The 12,504-nt window shown below is 37.5% G+C and overlaps 1 protein-coding gene across 1 annotated transcript in view; it reads left to right on the top strand.

Annotated features, from left to right (window-relative positions):
• Window positions 1–12,504, top strand: part of HDAC9 (histone deacetylase 9) — an 828,595-nt gene that overhangs the window by 753,158 nt on the left and 62,933 nt on the right. The gene's annotated exons all lie outside the window — the stretch shown is intronic.

Here is a 12,504-nt window from a genome sequence, read left to right as displayed (position 1 = left end):
ACTTTCCTCTTTGGTCTTTGTATTTCTTTGGACCTGAATTTCTTCCCTAGACACTGGTCCGCCCCAGTCTTTGAAACAGGTTTTCTTCTTATAATGGCCACAGTATATTTGCAAAGTCGTTCTTTAAAAAAGAAAAATATATATCTTGTAGTAGATATATCATAAGAGCATAACATTTCTAGGGCCTTGCTTTTCTCTGCTTTTCGCCCAAACTTGCTATCCAGTATCACTATGGGCCCTGAATTAAAAAAAAAAAAAATTAGTATTGTGCTTAAAAGCATGGACTCCAGAGTCAGAGGGTTTAATCATACCTTTGCTATTTTACCTTGGGCAATGTACTTAACCTTTCTGTGTTTGTTTTCTCTAAATAAGAATAATGTTAAGACCTCTTTTATGTTTGTGAGTGTGTGTGAGCATCAAATAAGTTATAACACACAGCCTACCCTTTAGTAAGTTCCACATAAACTTAATTGTTATCACACATTCAGCCAAGTCTCTCTATTATGTATACATCAGTCACTTCATTAACATACTGAAAATTTAATCCTGAATAGTGTGAGCAGCCAATGACAAGTGGTTTTGTGGCCGGTGTGTTGAGCTCATTGTTCTATGCTAGTGAGATTAGAGTTTTTGCTAGCATGCTTACCCACCTCCAAGCCCACGGTCTTCTCACTTGTACAATCTTTCAGCCATATAAGAGCTCCTAGAATCCCTTGAGCACAAGGTATATTAGTTAGAAAAGCTTTGCAGCCTCCAACCTGATGTGGCCAATGATCAATGGAGTCCTTGGATCTTTAGAAGAGTTCACAATTCTATAAATATCTGCTTGAGAAAGGTCATGTAATCTACATAAACTCAAGTTCATCCAAGAGTGAGCTCTCATTTTCTTTTAAACAAAGTGACCTACAGATTCTGGCTTTGGTTCAGGGTAATAGTGAAGCAGCACTGACTCTATGTGAAGTGTCTCATCACAAGTGAAAACTCATCACAATCTTATTTTCTTCCAACAACCCACCTCCTCCAGATCAAACAGACTATTTGTTGAGGACCTGTCTTATTCCTCAGCATATTAGCACTTGACACTTAGTGTGGGGGAAGTGGGCAGAAAACAGTGAGAACAGATGAACTCTTCGGGCACATGGTGACATGCATCGGTTACATCATCTCATTCTAAAGGAAAAGTAAACATACTTTATGTGTGTGGATTTTTAAAACTATTATGTGGGGCTCTTCTCATTCATTTTAAACAGGTGTTATGTTCAGTGGTTAAAACCTCAGACTCTCACCCTAGCCGGTTTGGCTCAGTGGATAGAGCATCAGCCTGCTTACTGAAAGGTCCCAGGTTTGATTCCAGTCAAGGGCACATGCCCAGGTTGTGGGCTCAATCCCCAGTGAGGGACTTGCAGGAGGCTGTCAATCCATGATTCTCCCTCATCATGGATGTTTCTATCTCTCTCTCCTTCTTCCTTCTTCTCTGAAATAAAAAAATAATAATAATACATATATCAAAAACAAAACATAAAAAACCCTCAGACTCTAAATTCAGACAGCAGAGTTGAGTCCTGACATTCCTAATTTCTAGTTGTGTGACCTTGAGAAAATGATTCAACTTCTCTTTGTTTGCTCCTCTATAGAAAGTTGGGTATTCCCTGTAGCTATCTCATGAGGTTGGTGTGAGAAGTGAATGAAACATCTATCTAAAGAATAGGACCTGACATCAGACAAATACTGGAGAGTCACTATTTGTTATAATTTCCATTGTTATTCCTTTCATCTCAGTTTACCTCATAAGGTGAAATTATAATAGACCTGTAGTTATTCAGAGATGTGTGAAAACTTGCAACTTAAAACATTGTCCATTCACCACTGCACAGTTCTATAGGTCACAAGTCTCGGCAAATTTCATTGCATTCTCTGCTTTTGGGTCTCACAAGGTTGAAATCAAGATATCAGCCAGACTGGATCCTTAATCTGGAGGTTCTTAAAAAGACTTTTCTTCTGAGCTCATTCAGGTTGTTGGCCAAAATTCTGTACCTTGCAGTTTTAGGACTGAGATTCCCATTCTTGTGGGCTAGAAGCCACCAGCATTCCTTCGCACATGGATCCCCTCGATTCTCAAACCATGGATGGTGCATCAAATCCTTCTTATGCTTCCAGTCACTCTAATTTCTTTGTATATGACCAGCTGAAGAACATTCCTTGCTTTTAAAAGGTCTCCTGTAATAGCTCTCTTTTGTTTTATTCAAAGTCCACTGAAAAATCTCTTTGCTATATCACAGGAATATATAGTATTCACAGGTTCTCCCACATTCAAAGAGGAGGGGATTATACAAGGCAAGAGTCATTTGGGGATGTTCTGAGAATTCTACTTACCATACTCTCCAGTTAAAATGGAATCAAGTAAACATGCATCTATTAAGCCTTATAAAAGCTTTATAAAATGTGTTTATTTTATAACAATTATCCTTTGTTAAATTATAGTCATCTGTGTACATGTCCCTTATATTTTAGTTCATTGGAAGCAGGAACTACATCATTCATCCTTGTATATCCCTAGCTACTATTAGTGTATGTGCCCACTAAATATTGGTTGAATTCGAATAGTGCAAACTACTGTAATGGGATCATCATTGCTTAGCATGATCTGTCCTGCTCTTGTTCCATCCCACTTGGCCAATTACATATGAGCATCGATGAGAGAATAGATCCCATGTGTTTGATGCATTATTGAAAACAGCAGCAAAAACTAGTGATTGGCAAATCAAATTGCAGTTGGGGTTTGGCAAAAACAATTTTGTTGAAGGCTGGGAAGGAATGCTTCTATAACATCCAAAAGCACTTTCTAGGGATTTTTTTTCTCACTGGTTTTATATTTGTGTTTTTTAAGGGAAATTTAAATTCACATGTTTCAGCTTTGTTTACACTTAAAACCACATAGCAATGATTTGTTAAAGCCATTTGGTGTCTAGGAACTCTTTCTAAAGTTTCCTTTGAACTGGAACTCATGTCTGAAAATATGGGCAATAATAATATCTATGATTTGGCTGATTGGTGGAAAACCCACTCCCTGAGAACTTTGGGTTCCCGCTCGAATTCTGTTGTTAACTGTTTGCCTTGATAACTCACATTCTGGGTCTAAATTTCCTCATTCTTAAAATGAAAAATTGGACTATATAAAGATAAATTCATTTCTAGATTTAAAATTACATGATTAAAATCTTTTATTAAAGAATATAAAAACTAATTACCCGTTATGTGCCAAGCTCAGTTCAATGTACTGTGCTTATCTTTTTTCCCATTCATATATTTATTAATTATAAAGTACTTACTAAGGAAATGGTTGACATATAATCTATTTTTTGAGATGGCTTTTTATGATTATATATATATGTATATATATAATTATATATATGTATATATATACACACACACATATATATATGTGTATATATATATATATATATATATACACACACATTTCAAATCTATGAAATAGACTAAATAATCCTTATATTTACAGGTGAGAAAACTGAGGTTCACATATCCGTTTTAAGTAGCAGATTTATATATAAATCTGTGGCATATAGTAAGTATTTAGAAAATAATTGTTGATTTGTAGATGGATGGATGTATAGATGGCGGGATGAATGGGTAGATGGTCAAAATTCCAGTCAACCTTTCTTGCCATTTCACTCTCGGAAATTCCCAAGGATAAGTGTTTTTTCATTTAATTGTTCAGTAATAATGGTATTGGAATATTGTCTCAGGCTTTGTTTAGGTTACAAACCTACTATTCATTTGTTTTCAAAGGTGCTAAGACTGTAAACTTACCCCCTGGAGTATTACTGACTACAACAGTAAAAGGATTTTTACTATGGTTGAAAGTGCCTTCTTTGGAACATATGCAGTATTTATTGGGCTGCTTGGAATAAGCCAACTGAAAGATTTAGTGATAATAATCTCCATATTTCTTCTAAAATTGATTTCCGGCTTCGATGAACTTGGAAAGAGTCCTGGGACATCAAATAAATAAAGATCATAACATGAAATGAATCTTCAGAATACGTTCATAAATTTACATTTTAAACACGACCAGAAAAGATATATCTTTGCCCATTATTAAGGTGATACTTTAATGAAAAATTTTCATTTGCATGAAATAAACCTTTTTGGCTTCAGATGAAAGGATTTTATGGTAGTGACAATGGTTTTGTGAGTTAAATGATCCCAACATCATCAGGAATGAATCACAAGTGCCTACCATATGAATTACAGCGCCATGCATCTTAAAAAGGTATTTCTGGGGAAAGCATTCTTCCCATCTGCAACAATCAGACTCTGCTTTGAAGTCTTGCTCACGAGCCTCCCCATGCATGAGACAGCCACATGCTACCCGGACTTCTCTCTCAACTTGAGTTTGACTGCATTTTCCTAAGAACAGCATGGAAACTTAATGACAGAGGGGTTTAGAGAGGAAGATGGCTACAGTTTTGTAGTTATACTTCACAGTACGTGCATGTTTCAGAGATCCTTTCTGGACATAACTATAGAAAATATGCCAGTGGATGTGCAAAATGAACTTTCAAGTTCAGATGGGACAGAAATCTGTGCCTCCTTTGATCCCACTATATGAAATCTGCAACGAAGTCTTCACAAACATCTCAGGCCCAAAGGAGACTAACCGGTTAAAAAAAAAAAAAAAAGTGCATACATTGTTATTGAGGCTTCTAGCCCTATCAGAAAGTTTCAAAAATGATATAAATCAATAACATTAGGTGTCAGTATTTTAAAAGAGACTGTCACTACTGCCTTCACTCCGCGACCTCTGCCAAATGGCAGTGTGAGGGTGGGACTCGCTATCATTTTTGTTGTTTTTTATGCTTGAAGCTTTTCCACAACAGACTCAGAAAATATAGATGGGAAAAAAACACACACACACAAGAAGTGAATGGGAGACTGGCATGAGCAAAGTTATGGTATTTATATGCAGAGATTAAGATTTGTCCAGCCCTGGCCTGTTTTCTCAGTGATTAGAGCTTTGGCCCTCGGAAAGGTCTCAGGTTCGATTCCCGGTCAAGAGCATGTACCTTGGTTGCAAGTTCCCCAGCCCCAGTGGGAAAACATGCAGGAGGCAACCAATCCATGTGTTTCTCTCACAGCAATGTTTCTCCCTCTTGCTCTCCCTCTCCTCCTTCCCTTCTACTCTCTAGAAACAATGGAAAAATTATCCTCGGGTAAGGATTTAAAAATAAAAGAATTGTCTAATCAATCACTTTGTCTATTCTTTATTAACCAAATGAATCATGGCCCAAGTACCTTTCTTTGGGAGTTGGCTGCTGATTCTAACCTCTGATCTATTACAGAATGGCAAAATAGCCATGGTAATTAATTGTATGTTGAAGAGGGACTTCTGTCCCGCCTAGAGCAGTATTCTCTCAGTTTTGGCATCGCTGGAGAGTTCCAATACACTATTTGCAATTTCATAATAGAAATAGATTTTTTCAGAGTATCTCTCATTTCCCTGAGCTTCTATAATAATGTTTTAGTTATTCACAACAGGCATTGCTGAACATACAGAGGTTTTAAAAGAATGAAGTTTAGGGTATAGGGCAGCCGTGGGCAAACTACGGCCCGCGGGCCAGATCCGGCCCGTTTGGAATGCATACAACTAAAAAAAAAAAAAAAAGACCGTACCCTTTTATGTAATGATGTTTACTTTGAATTTATATTAGTTCACACAAACACTCCATCCATGCTTTTGTTCCGGCCCTCCGGTCCAGTTTAAGAACCCATTGTGGCCCTCAAGTCAAAAAGTTTATCCACCCCTGGTATAGGGGGATAAATGGTGATGGAAGGAGACGACGTAGGGTGGTGAATACACAATAAAATATATAGTTGATGAATTATAGAATTGTATACCTTAAGCCTGTATAATTTTAATCACCAATGGCACTCCAATAAATTTAATTTAAAAAAGCAATAAATTAGAGTAAGACCCCATCCTATATAAGAAAAGGCTAATAGGCAAATAGACCGAATGGTGGAACAGCCGAACAACTGATGTGTGCTGACCACCAAGGGGCGCACACGGAACATGGTGGGCATCAGCAGCAGGCTGCAGAGCATGGAACAGGGTGGGCTTTGGCCATGGCAGGGTGGTAGAGCAGATGAGCGGGGGCGCCAGACCAAGGCAGGGCTCTGGTCACTGTCATCGGGGTGAGTCTCTGGTGGTTACTGAAAAATCTTTGCTCCCGTGCACCACAGTCCCACCCAGTGCTCACACCCACTGCCAGCACCAGCCCCACTCGCACCCACAGCCGGCGCCGGAGCCACTTCTCCCACCCGCTGCCAGTGCCTGGCACCAGTCCCGATCACTTGGAGCCATCAGCAGGTGGGAGCGGCAGGTGCCGGCCCCAATCCACCCCTGAGGTCTTCTCTACCTCCCCCTGCTCCTAAGGGGAGATTGGGGCAGCAGCAGCCACTCGCACCCACTGAAAGTGCCAGCCCCGCTTGCACCTGCTGCTGGCGCCAGCCCTAATTGTCTGCGCCCTCAGCAGGTGCAAGTGGGGCTGGCACCATCAGCATGTAGGAGCAATAACGGTGGGAGCAGGGCTGCCAGCAGACAGGGGATGGGGGTCAGGGGCGGAGAGGATGGTCTGAGACCTGCCCCTGTGCCCACCACAGTCTTGTAGCCCAAAGTTCCTTTCAAGGTGCACGAATTTGTGCACTGGACCCCTAGTTGTAATATAAGAAAATAGGTAATAATAAATACTATTTTTGAGTGCTTAAAAAAAAGAATGAGCCAAAGCCGGTTTGGCTCAGCGGATAGAGCATCGGCCTGCGGACTGAAAGGTCCCAGGTTCAATTCTGGTCAAGGGCATGTACCTGGGTTGCAGGCACTTCCCCAGTGGGGGATGTGCAGGAGGCAGCTGATCGATGTTTCTCTCTCATAGATGTTTCTAACTCTCTATCTCTCTCCCTTCCTCTCTGTAAAAAATCAATAAAATATATTAAAAAAAAAAGAATGAAGTTTATAAAGTTTTATCTGCAGTCTGTTCTCTTTTTGCCTATATGTGCTTTACTCTTTTTAAAAATATATTTTTATTGATTTCAGAGAGGAAGGAAGAGGGAGAGATAGAAACATCAATGATGAGAGAGAATCATTGATTGGCTGCCTCCTGAAAGCCCCCCACAGGGGATCGAGCCCGCAACCCGGGCATGTGCCCTTGACCGGAATTGAACCTGGGACCCTTCAGTCCACAGGCCGAAGCTTTATCCACTGAGCCAAACCGGCTAGGGCTGTGCTTTACTCTTTATGTCTATCTCATACTTTGGTAAAAAAAAAAAAAAAAAAAAAAAAAAGCAATAATATTCAGAGCAGGCCTCTTTCCATTCTGAAATAATACATAAGAGTAGAATTAGGTAAGTGCTAGTATGTAGTGGCCACTTCAACCATACAAGAGGACATTACTTGCAATCTTATACAGTATGTAAAACCAGAAAACCTAGTAAAAACTTAAGTACCTAAAAATAGAGAATTGGTTGGTATATTAGTACATTTTAAATGATATTGTACAGGTCATGAAAAATGTTTCACACTATATTGGTGTTTGTAAATGAAAGTTTTAAAAATTACAAAATGATCCTGTTTCATTTTTAAAATACATAAAAACAAGCATAAAATACCACAAAGTGGAATTGGCTACTTCAACTACAGGTTTATCATTTTATGTATAAATTATTTTACTGTATTACTATTTTTATTTCTTATTTATTAAGTAATATACAATATATAGTATATAACAACATATTTATTATATGTTATATGTCACACTATGTTTTCTATTTTCTAAATTTTCTACAGTGCACATGTGCTAATTTTGGTTTTTAAAATAGTTGTTTTTAAATGAAATTAAAATAAAGCTAGGGTTGTTTCCTTTCATTACCACTTTCTCTGGGAACAATTTGGGAAACATTATAGAGAAGTGTTTGAGACGTGCTATTTCAAAGAATGAATCTCTTTGTGTCTTAGTTATTAAATACCTATCTAAAGTTACTCTTTGAGGCTTCTTAGATCAACCTTTCATTTCAAACAATTTTTCTGAACGACTAAAAATGCTGACACAATATGACTTCTTAGGCAGAAACAAGCCCTCATGGACCATCAGGAATTCAAGCTGAAAATTGTTAAACTACTACCATATTTACAACTTATTTCATATTCTTTTTAGAAACAAGAATATTAAACTTGCTTCTAGTAAATCAATAAAACTGAACAGAAGACTTTTAACTAAAAAAATGCCCTTCCAATTCTCTTTCCTTCTTCCTTTTTAAGTTTATCTTTATTATTGAATGTATTAGAGATGTTCCCTTTGTTGTTGTTTTTTTCATTGACCCCCCTCGATCCCGCCCCCTCTTTTCTCCCAGGCCCTCACCACACTATTGTCTGTGTCCAAGAGCTATGCATATATGAATATAAGTTCCCCAGTTCATCTTTCCCCACCCTCCCCCCAAACCCACCTTCCCTCTGAAATTCCTCAGTCTGTTCCATGGTTCTATGTCTCTGGATCTATTTTGTTCATCAGTTTATTTTGCTCATTAGATTCCCGCTATGATGTGATCATGTGATACTTATCTTTCTCTTACTGACTTATTTCGCTTAGCATAATGCTCTCCAGGTCCATCCATGCTGTTGCAAATGGTAAGAGTTCCTTCTTCTCTACAGCCACAGGGTGTAAATGTACCACAGCTTTTTTTATACACTCATCCACTGATGGGCACTTGGGCTGTTTCTAGATATTAGCTATTGTAAATAGCACTGATATGAACATAGGGGTGCATATATTCTTTCTGATTGGTGTTTTGGGTTTCTTAGGATATATTCCTAGAAATATATCAGTGGGTCAAATGGAGGTTCCATATTTAATATTTTGAGGAAACTCCATACTATTTTCCACAGTGGCTGCACCAGTCTGCATTCCCACCCACATCCTCCTCGTCAACACTTGCCATTTGTTGATTTGTTGATGGTAGCCATTCTGACAGGTGTGAGGTGATGCCTCATTGTCATTCTAATTTGCATTTCTCAGATGATTAGTGACTTTGAGCATGTTTTCATATGTCTCTTGGTCTTCTGTATGTCCACTTTGGAGAAATATCTATTTAGGTCCTTTGCCCATTCTTTAATTGGATTGTTTGTCGTCCTTTTGTTAAGTTGTATAAGTTCCTTATATATTTCATGCCAGTTGCTCACCTGAGCCTGCTCATCTTACCCCAGGCATTCAGGCTCCTCCTTAAGTGATGACCTACCTCCCAACAGAAATTCAGAAGCTAAACGTATGTCTGGACTCAATAATCCAGTTCCATTCCCATACCCAGTGATTGCGTGGGCCTAAGATATCACATTTACAAACATGTTTTCTCACTTGATCACTTCTTTTTCATCAGCCTTCATACCAAGGATGCTCCAACGCTATTGAAGAAAGCAATTTTTGCTCTGGCCTCTGCTACAGTTTTTCAACTGTGCAAATTAAGTTTCTTATGACAAGTACAATGAGCTATTGTGCCTTTTGTGAAGCTAAAAGTAAAAACTATTAAATGGAACTTGAAATTATGCCTATTACAATGTTACATGATCTCCAATCAAATACACACACACACACACACACACACATACACACACACCCACACCCACACACCACTGAAACTTTTATGCCACACGTCCTGAAAAATAATACCTTGAGATTGGTAGCCAAACTTGGCTTCCTAATCATATATATACATGCACATACATACTGCGGAAATGGGCACTGTAGAACTCAGGCTACTAAAAATTATTTTTGACTTCTTTAATTGGAAGAGAGCGCACAAACCTTATAGAAGTTTCATTCTTTATTTCATGTGAATGTTTTGTGCATGCTTAGCTCAGAGTTCAGCTGCCTCAATCTGTGGCTCCAGAGATCACATGGGCAACATGTGAATGGAAATAAACCCTGTAGGTAAAAGAAAGAGGAATTTGGATAGAGATCAAAGATTAGCTTCATTCCATTCTTTCCTTCCACTTTTTTTTTTTTATCCCATCTAAATTTGGTATTTTATGGGACTTTTTTTTAACCCCAGAGGAAAGACTGAACTTAAATCAGATTTGGGACTTTCTCTCTCCATTTTTCTTTAAATCCATGTGATTTGATCTGCTCAGTCATGACTTAGATCATTGAATTCTCAATTGCTAGGACCCTTCAGTAAGAAAGATATGGTGTACTGCCTTGATTCATTATTATATCTTTTTAAGTTTTCACTGTAGCCTGGTTTAGGTTATAGGAAATGTTGTCCAGAATATTTACCAGTATGATTAGCAGAAATATTTGCCTATGAGTATTAAGGATATTGTTTGTTTTTTTAATCTTCTAGAGTGGAACTAATTGCTATATGCTATTAACCTTGACTTAGGCCAAGGACATTTCTAAGCTTTACGGATCAGAACTTTGCATTACACATTTTCCAAAAGCTTACTGTTCTTTTTATAGTAATCAGACAAGAAAGTGGAGTTTAGTGTAGTCAGCCTCATTCCTAAGTGGCTTGTGGAAAAGATTCTTATTGGGGTCAAAATGACGTCCATAGGAAATGAGAAATGTTGCAATATTTTACCTCATTTTATATTAATTTTAGAATAATTTTTGCCAACTATTTAGAAACATAGGATAATTAAAAAGTGACTGTTTGACTTCATCAAAATAATAGCTAAATGGATACAATCAACACGTTGCAATGTTTCAAGGTATGGGGAAATGAACTCATCTTGTCCATGGCTAGCTAGATTCAAGTGCCAGATTAGAACTGAAATACTATGCATTCTAAAGCTTAAGAATGGTATTATTTAACTGTTACAAAATGGAAGCAATGTAGTTTGGTTTGGTGGGGTTTCATTATTTGATAATTTTATAGACTTTCTTTTAGTTCTTCAAACTCCATTATGAGCATCTTTTTTTCTTTTCAAACAAAAGACCTCAAGACTTAAGAGAGGAACAGAGGCTTGAAAACAGAAAGATATAAAATATAACCAGCCCTGCTGGCATGGTTCAGTCCTTGAGCATCAACCTATGAACCGGAAGGTCACGGTTTGATTCCTGGTCAGGGCATATACCCAGGTTGTGGGCTCAATCCACCAGTGTGGGGTGTGCAGGAGGCAGCCAATCAGTGATTTTCTCTCATCATTGATGTTTCTATCTCTCTCTCCCTTCTTCTCTGAAATCAATAAAAATATATTTAAATAAAATAAAATATAGCCTAATAGAACATCTTGGGTTGAACAATATAATCACTGAAATGATTATAAATGAAAATATCAATAAAAGTGTTAAACAGCAGTTTAGATACATCTGGAGAGTAAGTCTGGATGATAGATCTGAATCAAAAGTACATATAATTCTGGACAGAAAGACACAGAAAATATGAAATAAAAGTTAAAGACCATTGAGGATATAATGACAATGATCACGTATGTCTAATTATTGTTCCAAAATAAGATAATGGAAATAATTAAAACTTTATTCCAATAAATTTGAACACAAATAAAAAGCCACAAATTTCTAGAAAAATATAACTTAGGAAAATATCGAAAGTACTCCTAAAATCCCTGAAGAAATTTTATCAATAGTTAAAAATCTTTCTCAAAAAGAATACAAGATTCAAATAGTTTTACAGAAGATTTCTACACAATATTCTAGGGTCAGATAATGGTAAAAGAGGGTCTTAACCACATCAAAAGTCAATGATCAATACAAGAATGGAAAATAATAGATTAATCCTATTCATGGACATAGGTGGGGGAAAAAAGCATTAGTGAAACAAATCTATCTGGTAATACATCACAACCAAACATTTTTAAAAATATATGTTTTATTGATTTTTTTTACAGAGAGGAGGGAGAAGGATAGAGAGTTAGAAACATTGATGAGAGAGAAACATCAATCAGCTGCCTCCTGCACACCCCCTACTGGGGATGTGCCCGCAACCACGGTACATGCCCTTGACTGGAATCAAACCTGGGACCCTTCAATCTGCAGACCGACGCTCTATCCACTGGGCCAAACCAGTTAGGGTACAACCAAATATTTTAATCCATAAATTCAACCTGGGTTAATGTGAGAAATATTAATAATGTTATAGTGTTAATAATGCCACTCACAACATTATAGAATTATAGGAGAAAAAACATCTTTTTGTACAGAAATAATTTAAATTCATCATCTATTTAAAATAAAATATTCAAAGTAGAAATAGAAAAGTCTCTTCTTATACTGAATGAGAACAGTTATGTGTCATTATTCTCCTACCCATTTAGCAAATCACACCACATGTTTTGAAGGATGTGTCTAAACTGGAAATCTTATATACACTGCTTCTCAGAGAGAGGATTGGTAGTAGCCCTTCGGAAATAATCTGGTATTATTTATCAGATTTTAAACCATGACAATTTGACTCCACTATTGCACATGTGCACAG

The sequence above is a fragment of the Myotis myotis genome, unplaced genomic scaffold (genome assembly GCF_014108235.1).
Source record: "Myotis myotis isolate mMyoMyo1 unplaced genomic scaffold, mMyoMyo1.p scaffold_m19_p_11, whole genome shotgun sequence".
NCBI classification, from domain to species: Eukaryota; Metazoa; Chordata; class Mammalia; order Chiroptera; family Vespertilionidae; genus Myotis; species Myotis myotis.
Note: the sequence above shows the minus strand (reverse complement) of the source record. Positions and strands in the feature narration are given on the sequence as shown.